This window comes from Sminthopsis crassicaudata, chromosome 2 (assembly GCF_048593235.1).
Source record: "Sminthopsis crassicaudata isolate SCR6 chromosome 2, ASM4859323v1, whole genome shotgun sequence".
In the NCBI taxonomy this organism is placed as follows: domain Eukaryota; kingdom Metazoa; phylum Chordata; class Mammalia; order Dasyuromorphia; family Dasyuridae; genus Sminthopsis; species Sminthopsis crassicaudata.
The window spans coordinates 615267195-615284132 of record NC_133618.1 but is presented as its reverse complement, the minus strand read 5'-3'; the positions used below and the strand labels follow the sequence as shown (position 1 = coordinate 615284132).

At 35.9% G+C, this 16938-nt stretch overlaps 1 protein-coding gene across 4 annotated transcripts in view; it reads right to left on the bottom strand.

The window, feature by feature from the left end:
• The window catches only part of ARHGAP22 (Rho GTPase activating protein 22), a 400236-nt gene that overhangs the window by 330532 nt on the left and 52766 nt on the right, over nucleotides 1-16938 (bottom strand). Inside the window, exon 1 of one of the 4 annotated variants that reach the window (XM_074296124.1) lies at nucleotides 148-213. The exons of the other annotated variants lie outside the window; for them this stretch is intronic. The gene's annotated coding sequence lies outside the window, so the exon portion shown is untranslated. Of the gene's footprint in view, nucleotides 1-147; nucleotides 214-16938 lie in introns of those variants that run through there. 4 annotated transcript variants of the gene reach the window in all.

Below are 16938 nucleotides of genomic sequence, written 5' to 3'. Positions count from 1 at the left end.
TGACTCTAGGGTACTCAGCCTTCAGAGATGACACAAAATATACCAGGAAAACACTTATGGGGTACACCTGCCAGTGTCTCTTCCCTGGATAGATACCTCTATCAGCAGAACTCAAAAATATTCACAGAAGGTTGTATACTTACAGACCTGTGACCTCTGTTTCACTGCCATGGCTATCGTCCCTTGCTTCTTGCCTCTCCCCTTGTATTCATTCACTTGGCAGCAGAATTAGGAGGGTTAGCTTGCAGAAAACACCCACAGCCTCCCATTGCCCCTTCTGCATCAGTACACTGGATAATTACTGATGATCTCTCTTCCCCTCCCTTTTCTCCCCATCGCTGTGGTGCAAGACCCCATGGGTCAGCAATATTGCTCTCCCTATTATGCTAACTGGAGAAGGAAAGTCTGCCTGTCTCCACAAGGAGATTAGGTTCATTCTGTGAAAGTATTGATCGAATCAGCAAAGTAGTCAAACCAGTTGTTTTTCTGAACAGACTGGTGGAGTTGGCTTTTCTGAGCCATATCCTGCTTTCCTAATCCCATTCTTTGTGACTGATATTAATGTTACAAACATATGATCATAGATCCAGATTTAGAAAACACCATGGAATATTTAGTCTCACCCCCTCATTTTGCAGATGAGGAAAACCGAGGTCCAGGGAAATGAGACAATGTTCTGAAAGTCATGTAAAGTCAAAATTCTAAGTGGCAGAACTGAGATTTGCTGTAATTCCAGGTTTGAGTTGAGGTGCTGGCAAATTTATCTGCCAACATTTAACTAGCATTAATAAAGTACTTCACATACATGAAATTATTTGTTTTTTAATTCTCTACACAATATGGTCATGACTCTTATCTTCCCAGCCTCATCCTCTTCCCACATTAAAGATGCAATTAAACTGGTCTTATCTCTGTTCTTCACCCAGGACTCTACATTTCCCACCTCCATGACTTTGCACTAACAGTTCCATATGCCTGGAATATACCCTCTCCTTTTAATAGAGACTCTTCCTTTAAAATACTGTAGTTGAACCATTTTTTGTATGAAGTCTCTCCAGATCTCAGCTGCTGGTGCCTTATCTTCCCAATACCTTTAAATACATTGTATATATTTGTATATGTTAACTTTATAACAGAAATATTTCATATGTAATTGTGTCCCTCAGTTGCAACTTATGCTCTTTGTGAGTAGACATTGCTTCATTCTTTGTACTTATATTCCCAGAGTCCTGCATAGTTCCTGACACATTGTAGGTCCTTAATAAATACCTGTTGATTGATTGATTGATTTGACTCTTACTACAATCCTATAAGGTAGATATAGGGATTATTAAGCCCATTTTACAGAGGAAGAACTGAGGCCAAGAGAGGTTGAATGATTTGCACAGTCATATATTTAGTGAATGTGAAAACTGGGATTTGCAGCTAGGTCTCAAAGTCTTGATTTAAACTCATAAGTCAGAAAAAGCCATGGGAGTACACCCAAAGATCCTCAAATTGGGATCTGCAAATTTAAAAAATATATATGTATATATTAAAAGATAACTATTTGAAATATACATTTCAAATATGTATATTTTTAAAAATATAATTATTTTAAATATAACTTTAAAATATCGATTTAACTAATTTTCCTTGTAATCCTAAATGTTTTATTTTATGAACTTAAGAATATTATTTTGAGAAGGGGTCCATAGGGTTTATTACCCAACTGACAAAGTGGAAACAGCATATCAAAACAAGTTAAGAACCCCCAAAATTACATTGAAAACATTTTAAAATTTTTGCTTTGCTTCTCCCCAGAGATACAGATGAGATGACCAGCCCAGGGGCAGTCTGTATATGAGTCATTTAATTGTCATGTGCTCTGGGGTCAATGCAGCCTAAACAAGAAAGAAAAAAGCATTTAGTGGGATGGAATAAAGACATCTGTGCTCTGTTTTTGACCAAAAGAGACTGGTTATTTGAGTAAAAAAAAAATAACCAATCCAGAGGCTATGCATGGATAGCTTCAGGCGATAGCTGGGGATTGGCCAAACCACAGTAGCACCAAGACATGCTCGGATGTGAGGAAAGGACCCTGCTGGGGTGAAAGGGAGCAAAGGACCTTGTTGAGTGTTTCAGATTGCCTCAGATTAGATGGCCTGATGTGGGGGTGTTTGTCACTTTTTAAAATGGTGTTTAGCAACTGGGAAGACTAATGACCACCTCCTTGCTGCTGAGCCAGGGTCTCCAAGTATAGCCTGGATAGAATATGATGACTGAGACAAATCCTCCTCAGTTTCTCCTTTATCTTATGCCCCAGGCAGGCTCATTTGGGGGAGGCTACAAGCAAGATATGCATTCATGCATGAAGCACCCCCAGACCACTGCTCCAAGCTCAAACACTAGAGAAGACATTTTAAAAATACTTTCTCTTAGTATTATATTTGATATTTATAACATTCCTGTGAACTGAAGATCCTCACTTTATTTCTCCACTCTCCCTCCTATTTATAAATGCAAGAACTCATACATAGGGAGGAAGAATGATTTTCCCTCTTCACCCAGTTGGTACATGCCAGATTGAAATAGGACTTAATTCTTTGAAGTTTTTTTTCCAGGATACCAAGCTATTGCTCCCCCACTCCCATACTGGAGAAAGAAAGGAGGTGTACGTCGGTACCTCTAGGACCTCTTAGTCTTCTCTGCATCCAGGTCAGCGTACTATATATCAGAGGTCAATGTGGCAATTGTCTCATTCTTTTGTTCTATCTTGATAGTGGAAGCCCAAACTGAGAGAATGGCAGCAATTTGTCTTTCTCCTGTGAGTCTTTCTGATGCTGAACTTTTGTATTGTTGTTCTTCTAAGCAGGGCCCAGGGCAGAGTTGAGCATACAACTCCATGTGCAACACAGGTGCTTAGTGGATATTGATAGATATTTGTTTTTGTATGATAGTTGGTCCTAAGAGTCATGTTTTATTCATTGATGTCATCAGGGGAAAATCATTTTTATAACAGCCACAAAAAAGGACATCTTTTGCAAGGGTAGAGGAAACATTCATTTGTGTCAGTGTGGGTGATAAGTGGGTTAAAGATGCTGCTCACGACTCCTTCCTGATGTTTAACAGATTTTATTCCCCTTTGACAAGCAACAAAGACACTGAATACCATTAGGGAACATTCCCCTTAATGCCACTCATTGAAATCTATAAATAATTGGCATCTGACCTTCACTTTGCATTGTGTGATGATCCTTGGGTACAACATTTTAGGGCGTTATTCTCTTTGTAACCTAATTTACTCTTCCTGAATAATTTTCATTTTTATGATTTTTCTAAAAATTAAATCATGAGATAGCTTCTTCTGAACCCGGAGGAGAAAAGCTGCCAGTCCCAGTATAGATTATTTGTAATAATACATTTCAGTGAACAGAGAATCCTATTTAGTTTTTCATTTGACAGGAAGGATCGATATTATATTGCTCAAAATAAATCAATACTGAAGCACATATTATCTACATGTGTGATTACATTTATATATATATGTATAAAGATACACTAGTAAATTAGTCAATAAACATCTTTAAAACATGTACTATTTTTCAGACATGGTATGTGAAGACCTGGGAATACAAAGAAAGGCAGACAGTCCTTCTTTCAAGATATGGAGGATGCAAGCATGAAAGCAACTATGTACAAAGAAAATAATTTTAGTACTATTCCAAGTGAAGGATAATTTGGAGTTAGCCAACAGAAGGAAGAATCAAGAATGAAAGGGGATTAGCAAAGACTTCCTGTAGGAAATTATATGTTGGCTGGGACTTGAAGGAAGTCAGGGAAGCCAGGAGGCAGAGATGAAGTGAGAGAATATGCTAGATAATGGGGACAGCCCACAAAAATACCTGGACATGGGGGATGGAGTGTCTTGTTCAAGGAATTGAAAGGATGCCAGTGTCATTGGATTACACAAAGGTATAAGGTATGAGAACATTGGAAACCTGGAAGTTGGGCAGGTTGTAAAAGGATTTGGATGCTAAAAGGAAGATTTTTGGTCATGGAGGTGATAGGGAACCACTGGAGTTTATTGAGTAGGAAGGTGATGTGATCTTACCTTTACTTTTGGAAGACAATTTTGGCAACTGAGTGGATAATGTACTGCAGTGGGGAGAGACATGTGGCAGAGAAACCATCCAGCAATTTATTGCAGAAAATGTGCCCTTTTTGTGGCTGTTATAGAAATGACTTTCCCCTTGATGGAGCCAATGAATAAAACGTGACTTTTAGGACCAACTGTAGTACAAAAACAAAATGAGTAAAGTGATATGAACCTACACTGAAGTGATAGTAATATCAGAGGAGAAAGGGAAACCTATGCTATAGTTCTTGCAGGATGATACATTAATAGGCCTTAGCAACAGATTTATTATAAGGAATAAGACATAGGGAGGTAAGAAATAGTGAAGAGTGGAGAATTATGTCTAGCTTGAGAGTTTGGTTGACTGGAAGGATAGTGATACCCTCCACTGTAAGGGGCTGAAACTCTTGAGTCAATGTTGAGGTGGGACAATCAAGCACTTGAGGCTAATTACCAATTGGACAATACTTTATAAGAATATGCTTGGAAAATGGCCCTTCCCACTATCCTTTACTGGCCCAATCATTTGGTGTGGGAGGGACTAGGAGGTGCAGGGAGACTAGCCAGGGTCACTTCTGCGAGAGAGACTAGGCGGCGAGGTCGCAGGGATCCTGCTTGTCCACTCTCTTCATTTCTATTGCTAATAAAGGCTTTTGCTTATCCTGACTCCGGCTGATTCTAAGGTATCCAGGATGCTAACGCAGTCGCCACACTCCATAATAATAGAGAAGCTGCAAAGAGAGAAGTATGTTTGGGGTTTTGTTTTTGTTTGGAAAAATGTTTTATTTTGGATTGTTGAGTTTAAAATGTTTATGGGATATCCACTTAGAGATATCTCAAATTTGGGTATATTTGGGTATGTGTGTGTTATACACATTATTATATAATTCACATATATAAATAATGAGAATATGTAGTATATATAATACATAGCATATATGCAAAAATAACTATATATAATTATATATGTATATATGCTATATGAGTATGTGACTGTATTATACATTTCCTTTTTGCCAAAGCAATTAAAAATCCAAAGTCTAGCTGAGGAAAAAAATAACAAAAAATCCCTATATACTCTGTGGTCCTAGGTCTTGCTAGCTATTGATTTCAAAGCCCAGCATAGTAAGCAGTATTGTATGGGTAATGTGCCATCCAGGTTCCCATAGATACTCTCCTTGCACTGGCAGCAGACACCACCACTCAATCCTCATAAGGGCTCATGGTAGACAGACCTGTCCAGCACATTATTCTAATTTTAACCTGGCAAATAACATAACTTGGGAAATAATTCTATTGCTCTAAGCCAGAGGTCAGGATTAAAGAAGAAAATAAGAGAAGGATGTAAATCTAGCATCAGAACAAAAGAAATTTTCCTTTTCAGGAGTAGGAAGAAAAAACCATAAGACATTCCTATGAGAATTCATGAGAATGAATCAGGGTCCTGGGGTTTAAAAATTTTAGTGTCTTAAGTGACATCTCCAATGGTAACAGTCTCTCCAATGGTTCAGATTGCAACTTTCCCACACCCTCCTGGTCTTGGTGATTCTTGTTCTTCTCTATCCACAAATCCTCCATAAGTATCTGCTTTTTTTTTTTTTTAATATTCTATGGGTACCAGTGTAGTGTGAAGTCTGTCCATTAGGTAATCCTTTGCTCTTGCTTCATGGACAGCCTAATTCTCTTTGTGAATATAAACCTCCAGGATGATACTTTCATGCTACTTATCAGGCACAAGTCATTATCATTAATAAACTTCAGTCTGCTTATGCTCACCACGTGGCTTCATTGCTTTGTAGGCCACCTGCAATTTTCATTTTGGGAGAGCACCCAATTGAAAATAGGATATTCAACCATAAAACATCATGGGTAATGTTAAAATCAAAACCAATATCCTTATATCCAGGAACAATCTGGGATCAAGAGAAAGGCTGTGAAATTTTCTAATTGCAAGATTGCTAACTATTATATTATCTAATAGTTATTGCTAACTATTAGAATGTTCAATTCTAGGCCAATCTCATTGTCCATGTGCTGTGCCTTATTAGGGACCACACACTGATGAACTATCTGACTTCAGATTATAGTCTGAGTCTAAAATGAAAACAAAAGAGGCTACTATATGTATAAAGTAAGGATGGTCTTCACTAGCCCTGCTTTAAAAATTCTTTAGTGGCTCCCTAGTACATCCATGGGGGAAAAACTCAAACCCTATGGCTTACATTTCCATCCCTCTCCACAAGTTCCTATCTCCTTTTCCTACTTTATTTCCTTTAATAACTCTTCAAGTACTATCCATTTAAATTATATAGACTTATTAGTGGCTCTCCATATGTACCATATCATCTGCCAATATCATGGCTTTATACAAGTGGCCTGGAATACTTTTCTTCCTCATCTCTGCAGCATTTGAAAAATTCAAGAGACATGATTTCTGGGTAATTAATCAATTTATTAATTAATAATGTCAGCATTTTAAATAAAAGGGCCACTACCATTCTAGAATGCCAAAGGCCATCACGGTGGCTGGCTCATGACTTATAATTTTGGAAGAGGGGTGTTCTTGAGTAATCAATTCTGATTGATTAACAATTAATGAGAGATGGACTTTACAAAGAGAAATGAATTCATTTCAATGAATAACTGAGAATAACATCATGTCACTTTTGGCCAGAGAGACTAACCCTATACCTAGACCATCTCTAGCCTTAGATAATCTAGATAAAGAATCTATATTCCCGACCCAAGCTGGAGCTAGTTTGGTGGAGTATCAATACCCAAAATGAGGAAAAAAATAATCCTATTTTCTATCAGCAATATCCTTGAGAGATTGGAAAAGGAAACAGAACTGTGGAAAAAATCTCCGGTTTCCCCAATTTTAATAATTAGTTATTAACATGAGAGGGAAATAATCATTTTTCTTACTTCTAAATCTTGGAATCTTTTACCTTTTTCAAGCTTTATTTCAGTTACCAAATGTAACTTTTCATGATGTTCCTACTCTTTCCTGCCTGAAGTTTATTTTATATTTTATATCTGTATACTTGTTGTATAGAACAGATGCATGTAATATAGGACAAATATATGTGTATATTTATATACATTATATAAACATATATGTATATATGTGTATATGTGAAAATAATATATTAAATTGAGAATGCCCTATGAAAACAGAGGATTTTTTGGTCTTTATCTCTCCAGCATCTATTAAAGTTAGGACTTAGCATACTGTATCTAACCCCGTTTGGGGAGAGAGACTGCCATTAGGGTTAAAAAGAGTCAAGATTTTAAAGTAGTGCCAAGGATGTAACTATGTTTTGGGGAAACATTTTAAAAATTATTGATGTATTTGATTTTTTACATCACTGTCAGTTCCTGAATTACTTATTGAATAAAGTTGAATTTCCAGGCCAGGTTTCCACTTGGGTCCTTTTGACTTCCAATTAGGTTTATTTTTGATTATAGTAATTTCCGGATAATTTGAATTGACCTTTCTTAAGCGTATCCTGCTTTTCTGGGATTTACATGATAATAAATTAGTATCTCAGTGCAACTCCAGATTTGGATGAGTTCTAAAAACTACACTGCCTTTGAAATAATAGGACTCATCCCAGAATTTGGGCCAGGAGAAACTCTGAGACTTGCCTTTAAGACCTTCCCTTTGCCTCCAGGCAGGACAGCATTCATATCATGTTCAATCTTAGCTATGCTTCTCTTCAAAGATGAAAGTAAAAGAGGGAGAAAATGTTGGGTAGTTAGTATGTGAATAATTGTGTTGTAATATGCTTTGGGGTCAATGCTACAAGTCAAAGAAAGAAAACAAAGAGACAACTTTAGTTGGGTAGACTAGAATTGGGACTTCTGAATTCTTAACTCAGAACCAATCGATTTAATTGAATCAGAAATGGAAAATCACCCTTAGAGTTGTATATAATTGCAGCCAGAGAGTCTTTTAACTCCAATGGACGTGCAACATAGTTCAAGGGATCATGTATCTAATCCAGTCATTTATAAAAGACCGGTTATTTGCCAGGCACTATATTAAGTGCAGTGATAAAAACAATATAGTCTTTTTTTTCAAAGATTTTACATTTTATTGGTTGAACTACAGATACACAAAATATGTACAAATTAAGTATAAAAATTTCATGTAGGGGCTTGTAGCCAAAGGGACCCCTAAAGGTCTCTTATATAGTAATAGATGATATTTGAATAGAACCTTGACTGAAGCAAGAGATTCCAAGATGGTCATTGAGTTAAAGCTGAAAATTCTGCCCTTTGCAGGAGTGGAGCATTATGAGTGTGGAATATTATGATGCTGTTAGTTTTGATTAATAGGATGAGTAGTTTTACTGAACTGCTTTGTTTTCTCCTTTTTTCCCCATGTTACAAAGAATGATTCAATAGATAGGGAAATGGGGAAAGATATATTTTAAAATGAAGGTGATATAAAATTGAAAGATACTATGATTTGAAAAAAAAGATTTCAAGCTGGAAGGGATTTTAGGAGGCATTTGGTACAACCCTCTCACTTTTCAGATAAAGAAAATGAGATCCAGTGAGTTGGGAATTTTAACCTAAGCCCTGTGCTTCTAAATCTTACACTCTTTCTATCATAATATGTGAATAAAGACCTTTGCTCTAAAAAAGATCAGACATCAAGGATGGTGAATATCCATGTTGTCCCAGGTTGGAGCATCTGGAAGGAAGTGATGATTGGAGATTTTGGAGAGCTACAGATGGCATTTCTACAACATTTCAGCAAGGAGATGTTTTTCTACCCTTTAAGTCACAGTCCTATGCTGTGGGAACAACTGCCAGAGGCTTATCTCTGAACTTCTCCCTCTTGGAGATCAGAAAACAGATTGAAATAGTTGATATAACACAAAACAAAAAGACATGAAAAGAAGATAGATAGAAAGAATATCTCTCTGACCTTTTAAAAGACTCAATTGATGGTTCTGAGATGAGTAGACGCAACAAGGAGTGGGGGAAGGAAAAATAGACAGGGTCTTGCCATAAAATTTTTTGGAGTAAGAAACAGAGGCTCCTTTGATCAAAGAAAGACACATTCCAAAAATCACCTGAAGAAAACTTTTGCATGGGTTATAAGTATGGAAATTGACCAAATGAGGATGATTTTAAATAGCCAAGAGGCACTTGATGCCTTGGGAGACAGGAAAGAGCTTTATTTTATTGGCTGAGGACCCAATAGATTTATTATATGGTTCAGCTTTTTTAAAGGTATCGTTGTCTGTCAGAGGATAGCAATAGTAGTGAGCAGAACCCATGACACCTTCTAGAAAAAGAGGAGCAAGTCAGTGTAATAGTGGGGAGCAGTCAGGGGATGTAGATACCCAGGACAACAGTAACTAGTGGGATGTAAACAGTCAATTATGAGCTGGAAAGGAAATTCTTCTGGGTTCTTTACTATGTAAATAGAACTATTCTATGTTTTAAAACCTCTTGAGTCTGAGTGCTTTATAAAAGGAACAGCTAGTTACCCTTGGAAGGAGCCAGACACTGATGCTGAAGTTCCATTTAAGTGGGGGGGGCACTCAGCCAGATAAGCAAGAGATTCATAAAGTGTATTTAGCCTCTTTTTGTTGGGAAAGAGATTGACATAAGGGTTATACAAGAGAGCCAAGATTTTAATGTAGTGCCAAGGGTATAACTGTTTGGGGGAAACATTTTTAAAATTATTGATGCATTTTATTTTTTTATATCACTGTCAATTCCTGAACTACTCTACCTCCCACCCATTGAACCAAGAAAAATAGTTAAGCAAAACCAATAGACAAGATGACTGTGATGGATAGTGTATATAATGTTCTCTAGTCATGGTACTGAGAGGAAAAAAGTATGCTTTATCACCTGTTCTCTAAAGTTACTATTGTTCAATACAAAAAATTGAATCTGTCTATTGGAACTTCATTTAAGTCAGTTCTCTTCTCATAGCTTTGTTCATATACCTTTGGAGAAGCTGTGTGGCCCAAGGGCTTAAATTCATGAATAATCTCAAAGAAGTCATCTTCATCTTAACCCACTGTGCCCACTTTCTTAGAAGTAATTCACAAGAAGGACTGATCAATGAGCAGAAGTAATGACTGTTCAGGTATCATTAGGGATTTCATTTTAAAATAAAAAAAATGTAATGAAATCCATCATGGGATACAAATAAGCCAGATTAGCTAGAAGCTGATACTTTGCATCTGTTCTATGACTCCTGTTTATAGGATGTTGATTTAGAAAAACCCACACACAATATGAAGGCAGGAGATGCTTGCCTGTGAATAAAATTTAATAACATTCCTCTCTCAATTAAGTGTAAATAAATCTAGGAAGCAGGATGTTATTATTGGTACCTGTAAATTATTCTAAAACGTATCAACAAAATACTAACATCTTTTACTAACACAGATGTTCTTGAAAAAGTTTTTTAAAAAAGAGTGAAACAGAACATTTTATTGACGCCAGAACAGAAAATACAGCTAGCTAGGCACACTGGTGCACTTATATTGCGAAGGATATGAATAGGAATTACAACAGAGAAAAATCCAGTTGAATTTGAATGTGGTAAGGAAGTGGTGTGTAATTAATGTATCCAGAACCAGTACAGGGCCAGTTTACCCAAGAGGCAATTAGGATTTTCTTAGCAAGGGACATGCTTGTATTTTTCTTTTTTTTAAAATTTTTTTGTTTTTTTATTATTAATTTTTATAATTATAACATTTTTGACAGTACATATGCATAGGTAATTTTTTTTTACAACATTATCCCTTGTATTCCCTTCTGTTCCGAATTTTTCCTCTCCTTCCCTCCACCCCCTCCCCTAGATGGCAGGCATTCCCATACATATTAAATATCTTATAGTATATCCTAGGTAAAATATATATGTGCAGAACCGAATTTTGTTGTTGTTGCAAAGGAAGAATTGTATTTGGAAGGTAAAAATATTCTGGGAGGAAAAACAAAAAAAATGCTCACAGTTTACACTCATTTCCCAGTGTTCCTTTTCTGGATGTAGCTGATTCTGTCCATCATTGATCAATTGGAATTGGATTAGCTTTTCTCTATGTTGAAGATATCCACTTCCATCAGAATACATCCTCATACAGTATCATTGTTGAAGTGTATAATGATCTCCTGGTTCTGCTCTTTTCACTCAGCATCAGTTGATGTCTCTCCAAAACTCTCTGTATTCCTCCTGTTGGTCATTTCTTACAGAACAATAATATTCCATAACATTCATATACCACAATTTACCCAACCATTCTCCAATTGATGGGCATCCATTCATTTTCCAGTTTCTAGCCACTACAAAAAGGGCTGCCACAAACATTTTGGCACATACAGGTCCCTTTCCCTTCTTTAGTATTTCTTTCGGATATAAGCCCAGTAGTAGCACTGCTGGGTCAAAGGGTATGTACAGTTTGATAACTTTTTGGGCATAATTCCAGATTGCTCTCCAGAATGGTTGGATTCTTTCACAACTCCACCAACAATGCATCAGTGTCTCAGTTTTCACACAAACACTCCAACATTCATCGTTATTTGTTCCTGTCATGTTAGCCAATCTGACAGGTATGTAATGATATCTCAGAGTTGTCTTAATTTGCATTTCTCTGATCAATAGTGATTTGGAACACTCTTTCATATGAGTAGAAATAGTTTTAATTTCATCATCTGAAAATTATCTGTTCATATCCTTTGACCATTTATCAATTGGAGAATGGCTTGATTGTTTATAAATTAAAGTCAATTCTCTATATATTTTGGAGATGAGGCCTTTAACTGTAAAAACCTTTTCCCAATTTGTTATTTCCTTTCTGATCTTGTTTGCATTAGTTTTGTTTGTGCAGAAACTTTTTAATTTGGTGTAATCAAAATTTTCTATTTTGTGATCAATAATGATCTCTAGTTCTCCTTTGGACACAAATTCCTTCCTCCTCCACAAGTCTGAGAAGTGAACTATCCTATGTTCCTCTAATTTATTTATGATTTTGTTCTTTATGCCTAAATCTTGGACCCACTTTGATCTTATCTTAGTATGTGGTGTTAAATGTGAGTCCATGCCTAGTTTCTGCCATACTAATTTCCAGTTTTCCCAGCAGTTTTTGTCAAATAATGAATTCTTATCCCAAAAGTTGGGATCTTTGGGTTTGTCAAACACTAGATTGCTATTTTTATTCACTATCTTGCCCTGTGAACCTAACCTATTCCACTGATCAACTAGTCTATTTCTTAGCCAATGCCAAATGATTTTGGTGACTGTTGCTTTATAATATAGTTCTAGATCAGGTACAGCTAGACCACCTTAATTTATTTTTTTTCATTACTTCCCTTGAAATTCTTGATCTTTTGTTGTTCCATATGAATTCTGTTGCTATTTTTTCTAGGTCATTAAAATAGTTTCTTGGGAGTCTAATTGGTATAGCACTGAATAAATATATTAGTTTAGGGAGTATTGTCATCTTTATTATATTTTCTCGGCCTATCCAAGAGCACTCAATGTCTTTCCAGTTATTTAAATTTGACTTTATTTTTGTGGCAAGTGTTTTGTAATTTTGCTCATATAGTTCCTGACTTTCCTTTGATAGATATATTCCCAAATATTTTATACTATTGACAGTTATTCTGAATGGAATTTCTTTTTGTATCTCTTGCTCTTGGATTGTGTTGGTAATGTATAAAAATGTTGAGAATTTATGTGAATTTATTTTGTATCCTGCAACTTTGCTAAAGTTCTGAATTATTTCTAATAGCTTTTTAGCAGAGTCTTTGGGGTTCTCTAAGTATACCATCATGTCATCTGCAAAGAGTGATAGTTTGATTTCCTCATTTCCTACTCTAATTCCTTGAATCTCTTTCTCAGCTCTTATTGCTAAGGCTAGCGTTTCTAGTACTATATTGAATAGTAATTGTGATAGTGGGCAACCTTGTTTCACTCCTGATCTTACAGGGAAAAGTTCTAGTTTATCGCCATTACATATGATGTTTACTGGTGGTTTTAAATATATGCTCATTGTTATTTTAAGGAATAGTCCATTTATTCCTATACTCTCAAGCGTTTTTAGTAGGAATGGATGTTGGATTTTATCAAATGCTTTTTCTGCATCTATTGAGATGATCATATGGTTTTTATTAATTTGATTATTAATATGGTCAATTATACTAATAGTTTTCCTAATATTAAACCAGCCCTGCATTCCTGGTATAAATCCTACTTGATCATAGTGTATTATCCTGGGGATGATTTTCTGAAGTCTTTTTGCTAATATCTTATTTAAGATTTTAGCATCAATATTCATTAAGGAGATTGGTCTATAGTTTTCTTTCTCAGTTTTCAATCTACCTGATTTAGGTATCAGTATCATGTCTGTGTCATAAAAGGAATTTGGTAGGACTCCTTCAATCCCTATTTTTTTCAAATAGTTTATATAGCATTGGAGTTAGTTGTTCTTTAAATGTTTGGTAGAATTCACATGTAAATCCATCTGGTCCTAGGGATTTTTTCTTAGGGAGTTGGTTAATAGCTTGTTCTATTTCTTTTTTTCTGAATGGGGCTATTTAGACTACTTACTTCTTCCTCTGTTAATCTGGGCAAGCTATATTTTTGAAGACATTCTTCCATTTCATTTAAGTTATCGAATTTATTGGCATAAAGTTGAGCAAAGTAGCTCCTAACTATTGTTCTAATTTCCTCTTCATTAGTGGTGAGTTCTCCCTTTTCATTTTCAAGACTAACAATTTGCTTTTTCTCTTTCCTTTTTTAAATCAGGTTTACTAAGGGTTTGTCTATTTTGTTGGTTTTTTCATAGAACCAACTCTTAGTTTTATTAATTAATTCAATACTTTTTATACTTTCAATTTTATTAATCTCACCTTTTATTTTTAGAATTTCAAGTTTCATGTTTGTCTGGGGGTTTTTAATTTGTTTCTTTTCTAGCAATTTTAGTTGTAAGCCCAATTCGTTGACCCTCTCTCTATTTTATGCAAGTAGGCCTCTAGAGTTATAAAACTTCCCCTTATTACTGCTTTGGCTGTATCTCACACATTTTGGTATGATCATGCATGTATTTTTCAAGGAGTTGGGAACAGGGAAACTGGTCAGCTCTATGTGATGAACTAATAATAATCATGGGTATTGACTTGATCTGATCAAAAGAGGCTGTTCAACTCTATATGAGCATATGAATTTCCAAGTCAATAGTTTAAGAAAAAAGCTGATTCTAGGACTTGAGAATATCATGATTCAAGTCAGGAATATCTCTTGAAATTCCAGCTCCCCAAGATAAACTTGGCAAAAGGTCATTCTCCCTCCTCCCCATTTGGAACAGAAACATTCTCATGACATACTCCGCCTCTCACAAAAATATTTGAGGAGTCACTTGGGCTAAGTCTATGATTCACCGGGCCACATCTTCCCTTAGATCTCAGTGGAGGCAATCCAGAACTCTGGGCCAAAGAGCCCTGAAAATAGTAGAGATTCCCTCCCTCCTTTACCCCATCCCAACTCCAAACTACCAGCTCTCCTTCCAGTCTGGCCCCTTGCAGTCCTCATCTAGGGAGAAAATCCTTGAGGGAGATTGATCTAGCAAATGTCTCTGAAGTGTTGTAGCCCCTACTTTTCCAGAAGCCACAGCTACACATAAAAGTAGCCCCTTTTAAAAGAATCTGGGAAACAAAGCTCTCTTTCTGGGGAATCATCAAAAGGAGATTATGATTGAGATAGTGAGCTTGATGTTCCCTTCCAGTTTATCTGAGATCAAGACAGAGCTGAGTAGCAGGTAGAACACAGGAATGAATATTTAGGAGAGTGTAAGCATCATGAAGGGAGGAATTCATTTTTATCTCTGCATTCCCCATTGCCCACCACAGAGCCTGAAGCATGCTTTTGTATAGATCTGCCATTTCAAAAGTATAAGAAATTTTTGGTGCAGAAACTTCACCAATGCCAAAATTCTTTTCTATCTCAAAATCTTAGAGAATTGCCTGGGGTATAGGAAAGCTAAATATTTTGTTCAAGATTACATATATTCTATGGAAAAAAGCACAACTTATACCAAGGCCTTTCTGTTTCCTGAGCTGCTCAGCTAGGCCTTAATAAGTTCTTAGTAAATATTTGTTGAATTGTTGGATAGAATTAGGAGACTGGGTTCAAAACCTAGTTCAGATACTTGGAGACAGCATGGAATAGTAAAAGGCACTAAGTAAAAGGTTCTGAGAACCAGAGTTTAAATGTTATTGTTGATATTTAGTCCCTGTGCAGTATTGGAAAAATCACTTAACTGTTCTGATCCTCAATTTCCTCAATTGCAAAATGAAGGGATTGGTCTAGATGGTGTCTTACTGTTTGTTCCTATGACTTGCTGCTGTATTACTTGGGTAAGTCACTTAGACTGGTGCTATTTCTTCATCTGTAAAATGGGGTCATAACCCCAATAGGATAGTGCCTGTCTCAAGAGCTATTGTAGGACTTTGTGATCCTCAGAGTGCTTTGTAAGGGGGGAATTATTATTGTTACTGTCTAAAGTTGCTTTTCTGCTGCCTGATTTACATGCTGTAGAACTGTGCTTCTCCAGTTCATGGAGCCTTCTCCTTTGATACTATCTTTTGTCTCTTTTACCTTTATCTTGTATGTGCCCATTCATGCATATTAATCAATAAACAAGCACTTATTAAGTACCTATTATATGTCAAATATGTGTGTTAGATACTGAGATACAAATAAAAGAATGAAACCATCACTACTCAGTAGAAGTTTTCATGCCTAATATATGTTTCCTTCCACAATGAGAACATGATCCTTTGAGGGCAAGATTAAATTGTTCTTTAGGTTTTTATTTATTTCTTCTACATTTATGCATTATGTATAATTTGTGTATATTATGTTTTATTATGTATATTAATCAATCAAAAAGCATTGATTAAGCACTTTCGGTTGCCCAAGTAGACACTACAGATCCAAATTCAACCAATGAAACCATCCTACTCATAAGAAAACTGACATTCTAATGTATATGTGGCATGAGAGTCTTCTATTAAAATGTAATGTCCTTGAGGACAGGAGAGGGGGACTGGGATAGTTGTTGCCAAACAAGTATCTCACACACAATAATCAATTTTTAACCGATGGATTAACAATTCCAAAGCTTCAAATATAGCCCTAAATTGAAAGATTTTCACTCATTTTTATGAAGTATTTAACAATTAGAAATGCTTAATGAGTTTATTAAGGCACTTTGTAAACCTAAAAAGTTCTATGAATTCATGCTATTATTCAGAAAAAGGTCTTCTTGTCCTTTTTCAGAATGACGAGTTCTCCAGCAGAGAAGGTTTAACTGCATTTTCTGGGCTCCATTTATAATTACTCTGATGCACCATCTGATTCTTAAAATAAATCCTTACTCCAAACACATGCTACATTTTGAGTCCATGTCTTGAATTTAGGGCTTAGAGCCCTGAATTTTAGATAGATATAAATAGCATCTATTTAGTCTTATCTCACAGAGATCCTTTTATTATTAAAAAGGGGTTAGCATGTAATATGCAAAACTATAGATTGCATTTGTCTTTATTATCTGGCTTAGTCCTTATTTTCTCTGTTCAGATAGAGGGCATACACAGTTAAAATGCTCTGCTAATGTGGCCTGTGATACCTTTGGCTTGACTGGGTCCAAAAGTAGAGACAAAGCAAAAATCAGGATCTAGTGCCATGAAACAACCAAGGAGTGCTCAGATTACCTAAACCTCTTATAATTTTATTGTTAATCTGAGTGATAGACAAAATGAGCTGGGAACTTCTCATTCTTGGA